Source organism: Callorhinus ursinus, unplaced genomic scaffold (genome assembly GCF_003265705.2).
Source record: "Callorhinus ursinus isolate GAN/ISIS: 27379988/994484 unplaced genomic scaffold, GSC_fseal_2.0 scaffold2, whole genome shotgun sequence".
NCBI classification, from domain to species: Eukaryota; Metazoa; Chordata; class Mammalia; order Carnivora; family Otariidae; genus Callorhinus; species Callorhinus ursinus.
In genome coordinates, this window is record NW_027397064.1 from 48,863,936 (window position 1) to 48,882,173 (window position 18,238).

Genomic DNA, 18,238 nt, shown 5'->3' on the forward strand with positions numbered 1-18,238 from the left:
CCAAATGTCCATCGGTGGATGAATGAGAAAGATGTGGTATGTATACACAATGGAATATTACTCAGCCATAAAAAATAACGAAATCTTGTCATTTGCAGCAATGTGGATAGAGCTAGAGGGTATTATGCTAAGCGAAATAAGTCAGTCAGAGAAAGACAAATACCATATGATTTCACTCATATGTGGGATTTAAGAAACCAAACAGATGAACATAGGAGAAAAAAAAAGAGGGAGGCAAACCAAGAAACAGACTCTTAACTCTAGAGAACAAACAGGCTTGCTGAGGAGGCGGGGGAGGTTGGGTTAAATGGGTGATGGGGATTAAGGAGGGCACTTGGATGAGCACTGGGAGTTGTATGGAAGTGACGAATCGCTAAATTCTACACCTGAAACTAATATTCCACTGTATGTTAACTAACTGTAATTTAAATAAAAACTTGAAACTACAAAAAAAGAATTGATAGGCTGGGATTCATTAAAATTAAAAATTTCTGCTCTGTGAAAGTAAATATCAAGGGAATGAAGAGACAAGCTACAGGCTGCATGGAAATATTTGCAAAAGACTTATCTGATAAAAGACTGCTAGTCGAAATATACAAAGAACACTTAAGACTCAACAATAAGAAAACAAGCAATCATATTAAAAAATAGGCTAAAGACTTTAACAAACACCTCACCAAAGAAGATATACAGATGGTGAATAAGCATATGAAAATATGGTCCACATCATATGTCATCAGGAAAATGCAAATCAAAACAACAAGATACCATTACACACCTATTAGAATGTCCAGAATCCAGAATGCTGGCCGCAATAAATGCTACTGACGATGTGGAAAAACAGGAACTCTCATATATTGCTAGTGAGAATGCAAAATGGTACAGACACTTTGGAGGACAGTTTGGTGGTTTCTTACAAAATTAAACAAACTTTTGCCATATGATCCAGCAATCCCACTCTTTGGTATTTATCCAAGGGAGTTGAAAAATTATGTTCACACAAAAACTATACATGGATGTTTATAGCAACTTTATTCATAATTGCTAAAACTTGGAAGCAACCAAGATGTCCTTCAGTAGGTGAATGGATAAATAACTGTGATACATCCAGACTTGGGAATATTATTCAGTTCTCCAAGCAATTGAGCTATAAAGCTATGAAAACACATGGAGGAAACTTACATGCATATTACTAAGTGCAAGAAACCAGTCTGAAAAAGCTGCATACTATATGATTGCAACTATATGATATTCTGGAAAAAGCAAAACTATGGAGACAATAAAAAGACCAGTGGTTGCCAGGTGTTAAGGGAGTGGAAGGGATGAATAGGTAGAGCACAAAGGATTTCTAGGGCAGTGAAAATACTCAGTATGATACTCTAATGTTGGAAGCATGTCGTTATACATTTGTCCAAATCCACAGAATGTACAACACCATGTGTGAATCCTAATGTAAACTATGGGCTCTGGGTGAGAATGATATTCAGTGTAGATCCATCAAATGTAACAAACATACCACTCTGATAGGGGTTGTTGATAATAGGGAAGGCTATGCATGTGTGGGAACAAGTGGTAAATAGGAAATTTCTGTATCTTCCCCCCGCCAGTCTTCTGTGAACCTAAAGCTGCTCTAAAAAATTAAGTTAAAAAAACTTGGTTTTTGAAGACCTACACCTTCTCTCATTGATTCTTTCTTCCTTAACGTCCCCCTGTGTTCTCCATATTCTTGAGTTGAGCAAATGATTACTTTTGTCATTTTAGGTGGTTCCTCATAGGAAATGCCTTTTTTCTTTTCACTGAATATAACTTTGTCTTCTCTGATAATTATAATGATTGATAGCATGTTTAAAATAAAAATCATTCAGTTAGTATTCTGGGAAACTTTCAAGAATTAGCAAATTTCCTCTTGAAATTTCTTGGGTAATATCTTAAATTTGCTATTGCTAGTTTAGTAATGGCTCGAAAAGCTGATAACACTTTGAAATAATTAGACCAGTTATCCAAACACTGCTACATGTAAGTGGGATATCTATTTTAATGCATTGACACCATAGGTTAACCAAAAAGTATTCCAAATAAAAAATTAAGATAAAATTTGCTTATATTTCATTATAATTTTCAAATATGAATTTTAAATTTTTATTCTGTAGTATTCTTGCAAATTCTCCACAATTTATAGGCACTTTATGTATAGTTCTGGTCATGTATTATTTAGGAAAAATGTATAAAATATTTTATTTATGAAAACTATATTTTTAGGAATAATATGTAATTTATATTAGAATATATCTATTTATAAAACTTTATAAAACTGGTTTACTTTTTTTTTTAGAAACTGTTTATTTTCTATCAACCTTATTTCCATTTTGTTTGCTTTGTGGAAGAGCAGCTTAAGACTACTCAGTGGTTGTTCCTGCCCATTCAGTGGCCTGAGCAGTGGAAGCTGCAGACCAGTCTTCAGTGGCCGGCTGGGCACTCCAGTCTTCAGTAGGGAACTGCTGAATAGGCACTGAGGGCACCTGTATGCCTTCAGACCAGTCTGCAACTTCAGGTTGAGAAGCAGTGAATTCAGGAGCTGGAGCAGTCCATTCACCCTGAAATTCCTCCTTGGTCACAGCCTGTTCAGCAGAGACCTGCTCTTCCTTTTCAAGCTCTTTAGGATCTCTGTAGAAGTAGAGATCAGGCATGACCTCCCATGCGTGTTCATGGGAAATGGTGCCAGGTATGTGCAGAACTTCCCTGGCCAGCCTCCACCACATCAGACCCACTGAGTGAGCTCCCTTGTTGTTGAAAGGGATGGCAGTGTCCACATAGTGCAGAGGAGAGTCGGTGTTAGACAGAGCAATGGTAGGCAGGTTAACATAAGATGTCTCTGTAAGAGCCTGGTGGTCAGCCCTGGGATCAGTAACCACCAAAAGTCTCAGCTCTTGGAAGGCTGCCTGGATCTGGTTAGTGAAGGTTCTAAGAGTGAAGCGGCCAGCAATGGCAGTGGCCCCAGCAGCAGCACCAAACTTCAGTATTCCCAGACGATATGACACTGACATCAGCTGGGTTTTCAATGGCAACCATAGCATGAGCCTCCAGCAGAAGCTTCTCCCAAGTTCTCTTCAGATTTATGATGTGGATACCATCACTTTTCCTTTTGTAGATGTACTGTTCCATTTGGAAGTCAAGGCTGGTGCCACCTAAGTGGGTTCCTGCTGCAAGGAATTTGAGGACATCTTCCTCCTTCATGCACGACATCAAGGGCTCCAGACATTGTGAAAATTTCCCTTTATGCTATGATGGGAACGCAAAACAATGCCACATGGACCCTTCCCTGGGTAGCATGGAAAGGGAAAACTGGTTTACTTTTAACTCAATGAATATTATGTGTTTTCAAATATTTCAGAATGAAATGGGGATGTAGATATCACTCTGTAAAATTATAGAGGTTTAAATTTCTGCAGTTTTATTTTTTAATTTATTTTTTAAAAAGATTTTATTTATTTACTTAAGAGAGGGAGAGAGAGAGCAGGATAACATAGGAGCAGGGGGAGGGGCAGAGGGAGAAGCAGACTCCCCACTGAGCAGGGAGATCCATGCAGGGCTTGATCCCAAGACCCAGAGATCTTGACCTGAACCAAAGGCAGATGCTTAATCGACTGAGCCACCCCGGTACCTCTAAATTGCTGCAGTTTAAAATATTATTAATATTCTGTCTCTTTCTTGGTATAGAATTTACATTTTTGGATAATGTTAACCTGAGTTTTGTCTTTAAAACTGAAGGCCACATCTTGTTGAACAAAATAAACCTTCAGCGACTTGCTTCATACAGACAATTAACCTTCTATTTTGCTACTCTTGCAGTTTGCATTTTACTTGAGTCCCTTACCTGCATTCGATAACTATTAATAAACGTCAACTCACCCTTCGTATCCTACCTTCCTCTGGTTACCAGTGTGGTCATAGTTAATACCATTTTCATGGGGTGAGTATCAGCCAACTCAATGATAAATTCTTAAACAAATACTGACAGGAAAGGTAAAAGAACTTCTAGAAGCAAGAAAAGACACGGTATACCTCAGTTACAGCCATGGGTATGGTTAATCTTTTAGCCTCCCCATCATGTCTTTTTTTTTTTTTTTTTTAGCATAACATCATGTCAGCATCTTCAATAGGTCTAATGGGTTATCTTGTATTCTTTATCAATTTCTTGACAAAATTGGCTCCAACTTCTAATCCAGTGTCCTTTTTTATAGCTTCAGTTTCATGAAAGCCAGTTACTACTGGCTTGAGTTCTAGATGTTATTTTATCCTCTTTGTCTATTGTACTATTTATCTTCTGCCTATATTAATTCTTTTCCCATACTATGTTGTCCAATTATTCTGTCTCTCAATTACCACCATTGCCCAATTTTATTCTGCTTCCAAATTATCATCAACATGGTCTCTAGAAATTTTTTATTGGATATTTAGGACAAAAAAGTTTATATCACGGAACAGCATACCATTTAAAATCAGATTATAGATATTTATATCTGTTAGATTATCCTCCATGACAAATCACCTCACTGCTTTAAGGCAACAATCATTTTATGATTGCTCCTGAGTCTATGGGTTGACCATGTAGTTCTACAACCACCTGTGGGTTGGGTGTTCTAGGACAGCCTTTCTCATCTATTGGGCAGTTGATGTTGGCTATTGGCTGTGGTAATGGGGATGATTGGACCATGTGCCTTTTATCATCCAGCAGACTAACCTTGGCTTTTAACATGATAGCAGCAACAGAATTCTGAAAAGTAGCAAGACATAAGCCTTTAATAAACACTTTCCAAATTTCTGCTTATGTCAGATTTGCCATTGACCAAAGCAAGACACATGGCCAAGCCCAGAATCAGTGTGGGAGGGGAATACTCAAAGGCAAGGAAACAGAAAGGAGGATTATTAAGCCAATTTCTAAACAACCTATGAAACATTGTTTAATTTCTATATCTTTTTTTAATTGGTCATCTTTCCTCATAGGGCACATGTATTCCATTGCATTGCTGGGCTAACTTCTCTTTCTATGACCTCTTCTCTTTCCACCCTGTCTCAGCAACTCAATCTTGCCCATTCCCTGTTTCTTTATATTATGCAAGGTGCTTTATCTCTTTTTAAACTCTTCCTATGTCATCTATTTTAATTATTTTATTTTATTTTAATTCCAGTAGAGTTAACATACAATATTATATTAGCTTCAGGTGCACAATATAGTGATCTTTCTATGTCATCTAAATCTGACTTCCAAAGAACCTAATTTTTGTAAACAAACTTACTGATGACATATGTTTATTAATAATGATAATAAATGATAAGAGTTCAGTAGACACTCAAATCTTTTTCTCACAGCTAAGCAAATATGAAGATGAAAATGTGAATTCTCACAAAATAGTCATTGTATGACTTTTATGTACTCAGTGTTTAAATAGGGCTTAAAATTTATGAACTTATACTAATTCTGGAGGCCCACTAAGGGTTCTCTATTGATGAAAATTTTATAGCACGTTTGGAAAAAAATCTTTCAGAAAATGGATATTCCAAAACAGAAGCAAAACAACTGTTTGATGACGATGCGAGAAAGCATGAACATTTTGAAATAGTGTTAATTATTATTATTTTTAAAACAAACTCTATAAAAGTATCCAATTTTATTTTAAAAACTTAAGAGAACTCTGCTGCAGAGTTTTCAAATCTAATTTCCAGTGATGGCAACTCTAAAATCTGAAAAATTTTACTTAATGACTTATTTTATTTGTAGATGTGAAGAAGGGTTGTATACCCAGATCAGGCTCACTTCCCTGACATACTGAAGTAGCAACCTGAAGATCTGGGTGTAGAATATGAAGTTTCACTTTATGATTCCTATACAGGGAGTAGAGTCTAGTGATCTGATATATGTAGCTATTCAGCAATATAATCAGATAAAAATATTTGTATCAATAACAAGTACAACTGAACCTCTCTGATACCCATAGCACTGAGATATGCTTTAGTAGGATTATCTGATAAAATAAGGGACTATCCATTTTAATTTGAATTTCAGATAAACAACAAATAATTTTTTAGTCTAAATATGTCCTAAATATTGGGTTGGAGATATCTATCTTTCTATGCTAAAAAATTATTCATCTGAAATTCAAATTTAGGGGGATTCCTTATATTTTTTTTAAAGATTTATTTATTTGAGAGACAGTGAGAGAGTGCACACTCGAGTGGTGGGAAAGGCAGAGGGAGAGAATCTTTAAGCAGCCCCTTCGCTGAGTGGGGACCCCATTGTGGGGTTCAATCTCACAACCCATGGACCCATGAGATCACAGCCTGAGCTGAAACCAAGAGTCAGAGGCTCAACCAACTGAGCCACTTAGGCTCCCTGGGGAATTCCATATTTTTACTTGTTATTTCTGTCAACCCTATCAGCTTAGAACAATATGAAGCTGAAAAGCCAGGAAATAGACATAAAAAGTAATAACGTAAGGAAACATATTGTAGCAGTTTAAAAACATATATCCACCAATTATTTGGCGCTCCGCTGAGAGGGGGAGTGTATGTCCCTTCCCTTGAATCTGATTAGATTTCGGATTTGCTCATAACCAAGAGAATGCAGAGGAAATGCTGCTGTATACCTACAGAAGCTGGGACATGAAATTCACCGTAGTTTCTGCCTTGCTTACTATTAAAGCAGGGAGCCTCCAGACAGAAGACCACTGCTACCCTTAGGCCATCATACTGTGAGGAAGCCTAGCCCACATGGAGAGGCTCAAATAGGTGCTTCAGTTGACAGCCCCTGCTTAAGTCCCACTGAGGTAGCAACTTAGAGCCAGTAGCAACCATCAGACATGTGAGTGAAATCACCTCCAGATGATTGTAACCCCCAGCCATTAAGAAACTCGCTGCTGAAAGGCTGATGTTGTAGAACAGAGATAAGCCATTCCCACTGTGTGGTATCTGAATTCTTGACTTTCATAGTCCTAGACCATAATAAAGTGGTTGTTTTAAGCCACTAAGTTTTGGGGTAATTTTTTTGTTGTTGTGTAGTAATAGTAAGTATAATACACATATTAAGAACAAAGTGAGTGTTTAACATAATGTGTGCTATAGGAGTTTAGGAGGAGGAAGCAGTCACCAAAAGTTTGGATAGGGTGGGGCTCTCCTTCCTGGCCCCTCCCCCCCCCACTTTAAAGGCAGAGCCTGACAGGCAATAAAGGACATGGACAATGAAAAAGGAAAAGTGTGAAAGCAGAGTTAATGGCAAAGATCCTTGTTCTTTTTTCTTTAAAATTCTTTTCTTAGAATAATTGCAATTAAAAATAAACCAGCTTACAAAGCCCTGGAAAAACAGAGTAAGAGCTGAATGGAGAAGAAATAAATTAAACTCCCATCTTAATTTCTGGGCTATGCTTCTGGGCATTTAAAGATGAAGCTATTGTGGTTGTTCATACATAGTACTTAATGGTCTTTAGGGAGACTGATAAACTGAGAAACAGCTGCAATAATTTTGGATTGGTGATCCACCAGGATAACTTAGTTACTTAAATTTCATATTTCTTTAAAATTCTGAGACAAGGGCATTCTAAAATGTTTTCTTAAAAGAACAGAAAAGTTTCCAGGGAGAACAAAGCAATTTGGTGAAAGGAGACTTTTCTTTATGCCTTAATGCTTTTGGAGAGGTCTACAAACTGCCAAACAACCAAAGATAAAAGCAAAAGAGAATATTTGGCCTTTATTTTGTGAAAGGATTTTTTGAGAGGAGCCATGTGTGGGTATTGTAGGGAAAGACATTGATGGTTGAGTCTTTTTCCTTGAGGACTTCACAATGGCAGCAGATGTTTACACTGTAAAGGATGTTTGTACATTACTCAAAATAAAGCTAAAACCTAGAGTATCTATTTACATATACAACACTAGAGTCTTTATTTTAGAAGGGCTGGCAGAAACAGCTTCCCTCCTCTCCTTCCTGTATTCTTTCCTCTCTTCCCTTCCCTTGCACCTCTCTGGACCTTCCCAGGACCTTTCAGTACCTGCAGTGAAAACACCCATGCCCAAAGCCAGGTGTTCACTTTCTTTGAACTTCCATAGCTGCCAAATCCCAAGGTGGGAAAGAATGCAGATGACTTGATTAGACTTTTGTCTTAGAGAGTTAAGTAACACCCCTTACATATTGTCAGTAAGAAGACTAAATGTTTAAGAAGATGAATGTTCAGTATGATATGCATTCTTGTATATAAATACACAAGAAGTGATCCTATAAAAAATGTAAGTTTTTTTTTTAGAAATTAATTTTGGAAATCTGTTTGGGGTCCATTTAATATCTGGTTTATATATGACTAAGAAAAGTCATGCCATGTAGAAACCAAATCTTAGATTAGTCAAAAAGAATTTGAGGAATGCTTTAATAGAGCTTTAGTTTGCAACTAGGACGATTCTTAAAATATACTGAAAGAAGGAAGCCAGCTGCTAACACAAAGGAGTACTACTCAATAGTCACTGTGTAGGAGTTGTTATGAGGGCTAGAAAGGAGACAGTACAGATATTCAACAATTGCTTAAATCTTTACCAAGAAATACTTTGGGGAACGTGCCATACTTAAACTCTATCTAGAGGTGATCCACATTTTAGGTTTAGAGAGTTATAAACTGATGGTATTCTCTGAATAATTTGGTAACCTAGGAATGAATAAATTATTTGGGTCAGATTTAATGTACATAAGTTTTGAAAGTAAATGAAAAATGAATTTAAGACTAGGTTTTTTAAGAAATATAAGCTCACTTTGGAAATAAATCATAGCATAACCTTTGAAAAGAATAACCTCCCTTACTATTTTCACAGATACTTTTTTTTTAAGATTTTATTTATTTTTGACAGAGAGAGAGGGTGTACAAGCAGAGGAAGCAGCAGGCGGAGCTCGATCCCAGGACCCTGGGAACATGACCTGAGCAGAAGGCAGACGCTTAACCATCTGAGCCACCCAGGTGCCCCTATTTTCACAGATACTTTTATTTGTAAGCTGAGAAGACTCTATGGTTACACTATATTCATAGATTCGACGATGCTTTGATAAGTTTAATTTTTTGAAGATTTTATTTATTTATTTAGAGGGCATACACATGCAGGGTGAGAGGGAGAGAGAGAATCTCAAGCAGACTCTGCACCGAGCACAGAATCTGATACAAGGCTCTATCTCATGATCTGAAACCATGACCTGAGCCAAAATCAAGAGTTGGATGCTTAACTGACTGAGGCACCCAGGCGCCCCAAGCTTAACTTTTAATAAACAGATAAAAATAAGCAACAAAGGGGACAAGAGAAGGGTAGTTTTGGGTAGAAAAAGCAATTCTCATGCAGTTTCATTTGAAGTTACACAAACACTTGAAAGCACACAGAGAAATACTCAAATTTGCAGATGCCACTAGCTTTTCTGAGTAAAGACTCATCTACCTATTCAGCTCTCAAAAAACTTTTATTGGGTACTTAACATATTCCAGGCATTGTATTAGATAACAGAGATGAAAGGATGAGGGTGATGCAGCCCTTGTCTCAAAGGGCACAATCCAAACGGTGGAGACAAATTAGGTAAATATATAACCCCATCTAATATAACATCCAAGAGATCTGCAAAAATGAATTAGTCACTCTATATAATTATATATCTTTTTAGTATAAGATGCTGCTTGGCAGAAACTCTAAAGTAGTTTTCAAACCCAACACGGATTCTCTCCCACGAGTCTGACTCATCAGGAGAGATTATTCTGTCCTGTGTTAAGTGGAACCACATCATGCTATCTTGGAGCCCAAATTCCTTGAGTACATAGTTGATAAAACAGTACCACAATGGGCATTCTATTTGATCTCTGCCAATCCTTCCCATTTTTCTGGTCTTGCTATAATGCTCTTCTGTTCACATTCCTGAGATGAGTAATATCTGCTTTCTGATCTTTTAGTAATGAAAGGAGTTTAACCATAACTGGATTCGAGTGCACACTTGGCCAGTTTAATCCCTAGGTTTGATTCCAAGTTCCACCAGCCGGTGGTAGGGGAGTCAAACAGAGTTAACCTGTTGATGACTGTTTTGGGTTGAGACAGCTAGCATTGTGATACTTCTGAGTAAATAACACCTTCTATGTTTATAACAACACCTGTAGATATTGTTCCCACTTACTTTATTTTACTTGTAAAATCTGTGTATTTTTTTGAGTCACATTTTTAGTTTCCTAGAATTTTAAGCATTAGCTTTATTATTATTATTTAAAGATTTTATTTATTTATTTGACAGAGAGATAGAAAGCACAAGTAGGCAGAGAGGCAGGCAGAGGGAGAGGGAGACCGATCGGGCTGGGAGCCCGATGCGGACTCGATCCCAGGACCCTGGGATCATGACCTGAGCTGAAGGCAGACACTTAACCAACTGAGCCACCCAGTTGCTCATATATATATATTATTATTATAATAATAATAGCGTTATTATTATTCTTAAAAAATACTGTTTGTGAATGTGTACATGTGTGATTTGCCTTAAAGCTTACCTAAAGTAAATACAGTCTTTATATCCAAGAAGAGTATAACTCAAAGGACTGAAAGCACAATTCATGTGTGCTAATATTAATATCCAGGAAGATCTTTTTCTAGAATAAACAAATCTGAGAATGTTAGTTATCCATTTCCTATTTCATTTCTTATTCTGCAAATGAACCAAAAGGGACAGGGATTTATTGACCATTGTGATCTGCACATCCTTGGAGACATTCAACTGCTTTTGGCCTCCATCACCCCAGGATCCCTTTAGCATCCTCTTTGACACGGAAACAAGTGAACAAACATCAAACACCTATGTGTTTTTTTTTTCCCGTTCTTTTTTTATACAAGTCCCTGCGTGTACAAGTTTAAGAGTAAAGAAAACAAAGGTTAATTAGAAGTAGAATATCAAGCTAATTTCCCTTAACTGGCAAACCTTCTGCACATGTATGGGCCTGTAACTACATTTGTTTTTAAAAGATTGATTTATTTATTTGAGGGAGATCCAGTGAGAGAGAGCACGAATGGGGGTTGGGGGGCTGGTGGGGGGGAGAAGCATTGGGCTCCCTACTTAGTGGGCAGTCTGTTTCTCCCTCTCCTTCTGCCTCTGCCCCCACTTACGCTTGCTTGCTCTCTCTCTCATATAAACAAATAAAATTTAAAAAAATAAAAATTTAATGTTAGGAAATAAAGTTAGCTTGCCTTTACTTACTGCCATCAGTCTATTTGATACATGGACTATTTGGCATTAGGCATGTAGTGTTAACTTGAAGTCTGAAAAAATATTTCCTTTTTGAACTCTAATGATGTGTCATCATAAATTATGTTGTTGAAAAATCATTTGACAGAAAGATAGAGATGGCTTTTGGATCTTCCCAAACCCCCACATAGAAATAACCCAGCAACTAGACGGCAAAACCAAAAATATTCATGGCAACATTTATAATAAAACTAGGTGGGATGATAGTCTCTTGAATTCCAAAAGTAGAAGTAGGTACAAACCACCAAGAGCAACCGTACAAAAGATACTGTCTTATGTTCAGGAGAAAGCAGAGAAAAACAACGGTGAGTCTGAAGGACCTGAGAACAGGAGATCCTAAAATAACCAATTAATATCCACTGGAAAATATAGCAGCAGCAATCTGAGAACCACAGATGATACTGGGAATGGGTTTTGCCCACTGTCAAGAGTGCTGGGGGGATGCCTGGGTGGCTCAGTCAGTTAAGTGTCTGCCTTCTGCTCAGGTCATGATCCCAGGGTCCTGGATCGAGTCCTGCATCGGCTTCTTGCTTGGTGGGGAGCCTGCTTCTCCCCTTGCCTGTGGATCCCCCTGCTTGTGCTCATTCTCTCTCTCTTTCTCTGACAACTAAATAAATAAAATCTTAAAAAACAAACAAACAAAAAGAGTGCTGGGGCCTTCACAGTAAGGCCTAAAAGCATTAGAAAGGCCTAGGGCCTTTAGACTCTTAAAATTGACCAGCTAGAATTCCCTTTCAAGACAAGATCCCACACCAAGGAGAAACTGTTTAGAGTGGATTAAAAGTTGGCCAACAGAGAGACAACCAGAGGACCAAAGGGCAATGTTTAGATAAGATTTGGGGGGGCGCCTGGGTGGCTCAGTTGGTTAAGCGACTGCCTTCGGCTCAGGTCATGATCCTGGAGTCCCGGGATCGAGTCCCACATCGGGCTCCCTGCTCAGCAGGGAGTCTGCTTCTCCCTCTGAGCCTCTTCCCTCTCTTGCTCTCTATCTCTCATTCTCTCTCAAATAAATAAATAAAATCTTTAAAAAAAAAAAGAAAAAAAAATAGATAAGATTTGGGGAAGAGACAGAGACAGGAAATCTCAGCAAACTGCCTTATTATTTAACAGTATACAAACAACAGAACATGGAACTCTAAAAGCATAGCTGAATTCTAAAAATTCATGAAAACCAATTTTACACAAAATACCCAGAAACTACTGAGGTTAAGTCTCAAAAAGTTGTTACAAAAATAAAAGAAAATAAAAAGAATAGCATTTTTACAGACAATATAAGCCTGCTACAAAGTTATGTCCATAAAAGAGGTGAAAGTCATAACCTACTGATTAAAAATAAGTTAATAGACATTAAGAAAAGGATACAAGTTATTAAAAATAATGTAAGTAAGAATTAGAAATTGTAAGAAGGGAAGTGACAGAATATAAGAATTGGAAATTGAAGAAAAATCATTTTAAAAATGAAGATTAAATTGAAGGAATACAAGACTAAATAAACATAACAAATAATGCTGTAAGAGAAATATAAGGCAAAAAAGAGAAAAAATTTTTAAAGCAAAAAGAACTTTAAAATAAAAGATTTGAGAGAAAGTAACAGACATTGAAGATAGACAAAGAAAATCTAATATAGGGATAATAGCAGTCCATTAAGAAGAAAAATCAAAGCAAGGAAAGAATAAATACCAGAATATGAAATTTAAGAAAAATTTCCTAAAATTACAAAGTATGTATCTGAAAGTAAATTTTGAAAGAGGTTATCAGGTACCTGAGAATATTGTCCCAAATGACTGCCACTAAGACACACTCTACTGAAATTACTAAAAGAAGAGGAAATCCTGTATTTCCTAATTGAGCATTAAAGGCTTAGAAATTATATATTTTTGTTTGATTGATCAAACTTACATTTGATTAAATAGAAATATGTAAAAGTGGTGAATGTGACAAACTTGTTCCGAAAACTGAATCCAAAAAAGAATTGTTCCATTTATCTATTGTTGCATAGCAAACCACACCAAAACTTAGTGGGTAAAAAACATCAACTACATCTATTTTGCTCAAGGATCTGCAATTTTGTTGGGCCTTGATTGGGTTGGCTCACCTTTATTCTACTTAGTGTCATCTGGGACAGCTCAAAGGCAAAGGAATTGGAATCATTGAAGACTTAACTTGTTCAATCATATGTCTGGCAGTTGATGCTGGCTGATTTTTCAAACAACAATAAATCATCTTTTCACATGGCCTGGACTTCCTTACAACATGGTAGTTGGGTTCCAAGGGTAGCATTCCAAAAGGGAGAGATCCAGGTGGAAGCCCATGGTCTATGATGATCTAGCCTTGGGTGTCATGTGGCATTATTTCCACTACATTTGTATTTACAGAGGCGCTCACAAAGGGAGTTCACCCACGTTGGGAGAGGAGAAACTGACTCTCCGTCTTTTGATGGGGAAGTGTCAAAGTGCTGGATATTTTTGTGTTCCTAACAAATATTTTTGAGCTTTGTTTTACATGCAGTAAAGTTACTTGAAAACAGTTTGATTCTTTCAAATCTTACTTTTAAGATATGTTAGCAGTTCTTAGTCTAAGGCTACTCATTCTCCAATACTGAGGGAAGATCTTTTTGTGTCCTCTACCCGATGTCCTGTGAAACATGAAGCCTTCCACTCTGGCTGGTGGGAGCCATTGATATTTCTGGGCCTGTGTGAATTCTGGACATAGGCACAACTAATCCCCTTGGTAATTCTTTTCTTGGCCTCAGGTAGTTTTCTTACATTAATGGTTCATTAGTACTCAGGCAAATACTTGACAGGGACCCTCCGCTGTTTTCTGAAGTTGTTTCTCTGTACAATTCTTTTCCCAATGGAGCTCTGTCCTTCAAAGCTGCCTTGGTCACCTAGGAGTCTGAGTTCTGTCCTCTCAAGTCAGGGAGCCAACTGGGCTTTTCCCGGATGCCCCCTCCTATGCTGCAGCCTGAAAACCCTCTCAAGGCAGTAAGCGGGAGCAACAGTGTAGGGAATACCTAATTTGTTTCCCAACTCTTGGCATCCCTACCCTGAACCTTCATTGTCTAATATTCAGTGTCTTGAAGACCAGTATTTCAGATATTTTGTCCATTTTTTGGATGTTTTAGGCAAAAGGATAAATTATATCCCTGTCTCCATCTTGACTGGAAATGGAACTTCTGCTTGGCTGCCTATGCCTTAGTTTATCTGTGCCTCCTGCAAAGACTTTTAAATCCATAAATATTTAGAGAATGTTCCCAAAACACAGTAAATACCTGTGTGCCTACCTAACGTCTCCCTGATATTAAACCATTCATGCTTTGTGTGCTTTTCACTGATCTTGTCAAATCACTAAATTGTCTCTTTTACTTTTTATTTCTGTCCCAATCTTTAAGGAATGTTAGATTATTTTTCTACTGCTGCTGTAATAAATTACCACAAACTCTGCAGCTTAAAACAACCCAAATTTACTCTCGCAGTCTGTAGGCCAAAGGTCTGGTCCCAGAGTGGTTTGGCTGTTTCCTTTGCTGTAGGTCTCACAGGGCTGAAATCAAAGTGTCAGCAGGCCTGTGTTCCCACCTGGAGACTCTGTGGGTAGAATCTGTTCCCAGGCTTATTTGCATTGCTGGCAGAATTCAATTCCATGCTGTTGTAGGACTGAGATCCCTATTTCCTTCCAGTTGTAAGCTGAAAGCTGTCCTCATCTCCTCGAGGCCTCCTTCCAGTCCTTGCTCATAGCCTCTACATCTCAGAACCAGCGATGGTGCCTTGAATCCTTTTCATGCTGCCATGATTCCATGATTCTTCTCTGTCTTTTCCTGCCACATCTTTCTGACAGACTCTTTTCCCTTCCTATTCTAATTTTAAGGGTTGGGCCAATCTGGATATTCCAGGAAAAAATCTCCCTATTTTAAGGTTCATAATCTTAATAATATCTTCAAAGTCCCTTTTGCCATATAGCATAATATAGTCACAGGTTCTGGGGAGTAAGGCATGGATATCTTAGAAGATGGACATTATTCTGCTACCACAGAAATTAAGTTGTAATTGTTTTTATTATAGGTTCTATTTCTCTGATGTTTTAAAAAGAAGTCACTCTGCATATTTTGGGATCTGGATTTCCCTTGGGGGCCAGTTTGCTGAGGACTTGGGTCTTTTCCTTTGCCAGACTCTTAAGACTCAGTCACACTGTCTGATCTGGTAATAACTAAACACCTTGTCCTTTACATATCCTCTCTTTAAGAGCAACTAGACCTGGGTCCATTCCTTTTCCCATTTATATACATTCAGTATGGTTTCCAAAATCTCATCCTTTTCTCCTAGGTCAATCTCTTGCTTGCTTCTTGCCTTCCTTCATTGTTTTTTCATTATCATGCTTCTGTCTAAGTATATTTTGCACAGCTAATTCAATCTCTTCTTTTTCTGAGCAAATATGATTTCCAGAGACAGATTGTTCCAGGAACAGTTTTTTTTTTTAAATTGCCTACATAGCTGTTGTATTCCCAATAATTTTCCTGAGTTATTTATATATATCAACTGAAGAAGATGGAACATTTCCTATATAATAAGGTCTCACAGTCATGGATTATAAAGTTAATAAGTGAGATCCAATTTAAAACTATTATATCGTGTGGGTACATGTGTATGTACATGTGTGTTTGTGTGTGTGTGTATGGTGACTTCTAGTCTGTTGATAAACTTAATGAACATAAAATTTAGCCTGGGTGGCTCAGTCCGTTAAGCGCCTGCCTTTGGCTCAGGGCATGATTCCAGGGTCCTGGAATCGAGTCCTGTGTCGGGCTCCTTGCTCAGCGGGAGCCTGCTTCTCCCTCTGCCTGCTGCTCCACCTATTTGTGCTCTCTCTCTCTGACAAACAAATAAATAAAACCTAAAGAAAAAAAAAAGAATTTAGCCTTTCATCTGTGGGTAAAGCTACAATAAGCTGCTAGGAACTACAGTGTCAGAATCCCACTTAACTCTTTCTAAACTATTAAACTTTAGAGCCACCTAACCTGATCACACCAGAAACCTCAATATTGAAGTGTTGTTTTTGGTCTTCCTATGATAGTCCTTGTTTCTATTTCTCAAAGTTTCTTGTGTTTTATTCTATTAATGATTTGGCAAATATTTACTATTCTATTATCTTTCTGAATCCAGAGCTAACTGAGACATAGACATGGGAGCAGACAGAAATGAAGATATCAGCTTCATAACAGGTGAAAGCTGGATTGAAGGTTGTAGTGTAGATGTACTGCCATAATGATTTCTTAACACATCACTCCTGACTTAACCATTCAGCAAGTGATGCATCTAGACAATGGTAACTTAGCACTATGGGTTTCCCATAGGATTGAGAGCATCCCAGAGTGTTTTCTCTCTATTGGTAGGAAGGTTCAAAGGAGAAAAACCAAACATGTTAAATCAAGCAAACTTATTTCTTTTCCCAGATGCATTAATTAGTTAAGTCATTCCTCTTTTAATGGGGAGAAGGAGTGAGTAATGAGGGAGTTGAGAGACTCAGGAAAATATGAGATGAGAAGAATCAGGTTTCCTCCCTCTCCTCACCAATTTATAGGAGTGTGTTTATTATATCCCACCCCCCAAACATGTAAGTCAGTACAAGTCAATATAATGTCTTGTGTAGATAAGTCTATCTATTAGGTAGATTTTGCTCCTATTTCTCTTAAGATGTTCCACTGGATCTCTTTCCAGGTGGGTGCTGTCCTTTGTGTTTATAGACTATTATATTCTCAGAGACAAGGCCTCTGGGTCACCTAGATCTTTAATGTTTTTAGTTCTTCCCTGGGTGGATCAGCAGGCCGAGGTGCACTGTTCAGAGATGAACAGTGTATGTGAGAGGGGTATGTGCCTTGACAAATGTATCAATTGCCCTCTTTTCCTTCTCTGACTCATTTTCTGATTCCCTCTTTCTTTTCTCAATGGGTCAGGCATAAAATCTCTACTACCCTGCCCAGGGGCATAATTTATCTTAAAATACCTCCATTGGGCTGTGATCATTTAATTGGACTCACTTGATTTGACCTGCCCTATTTTTGCCTGTATTTTGTACACCGAAAAGTGGGGACTATCTGTCTTTTGTCAGCATCATCATCATTTTATAACAAAACCCAAAATTAAAATAATCTAAAACTACAATACCTCTCAAATTTGATTCATGGAACATGATGGTGTAAAGAAAGGCACCCTATATACAGATATCCTTCACTATTCAGGTCTCATTATCCAAACATTTGCTCTATATTCTTGTAAAAAATTTTACCCATACTTCATTCTTTGAACTGAAAATCTGCTATAATGAATATGTTTGTGCACCAGCAAAATCATTTTAATTGGGCAGGACTCAGGGAGAGAAGATGTAAAACATGCTACATCTAGCTGTTCTTCCAACAGGATTATAGCATGTGTACTTGTGTTGTTCAATGTGTTTGCACTATTGCTATCAACTTTATTACTTTTTCCCTGAGAGTTCAGCCTTTATGTTTTCCAGTGGTTGCCTCTGTAAAGTGCCTGTAAGTACTACCAACATGGGGTCTAAATTAGATACCAAGTGTTAATTTTATTTGAAGTCAGAGGGATGGTTAGTTAGCATTTGAAATACTCTAATCAGGCGTACACTCAGACAAGCAGTTAGTTAGCATTTGAAAGAATCTAATCAGGAGAACATTCTCCAGAGGCACCTGCTACTAGGACGCCCTATCCAGATCTTGATCAGTACCAGTAGGTGTCCTAATTATCATGGAACGTTGAAATGAGTTTTCACTGGTGAAATCAGAGTGTTCAAGATATACGGGTTGGTTCGAAATATTGCATAGGTACCTGTGACGTACATAAAGAGAGACAGAATGTCCAGCGAACCAAGCAGACTAGACCAGTGGTTCTTGATTAGGGGGCATTTTATGTCAACATTTTTGGTTTTCTCAACTGGGAAAAG

The 18,238-nt window shown here is 37.7% G+C and overlaps 1 pseudogene; it reads right to left on the reverse strand.

The window, feature by feature from the left end:
* Window positions 1–2,396: 2,396 nt before the first annotated feature.
* Window positions 2,397–3,259, reverse strand: LOC112835892 (small ribosomal subunit protein uS2-like; annotated as a pseudogene).
* Window positions 3,260–18,238: the final 14,979 nt, after the last annotated feature.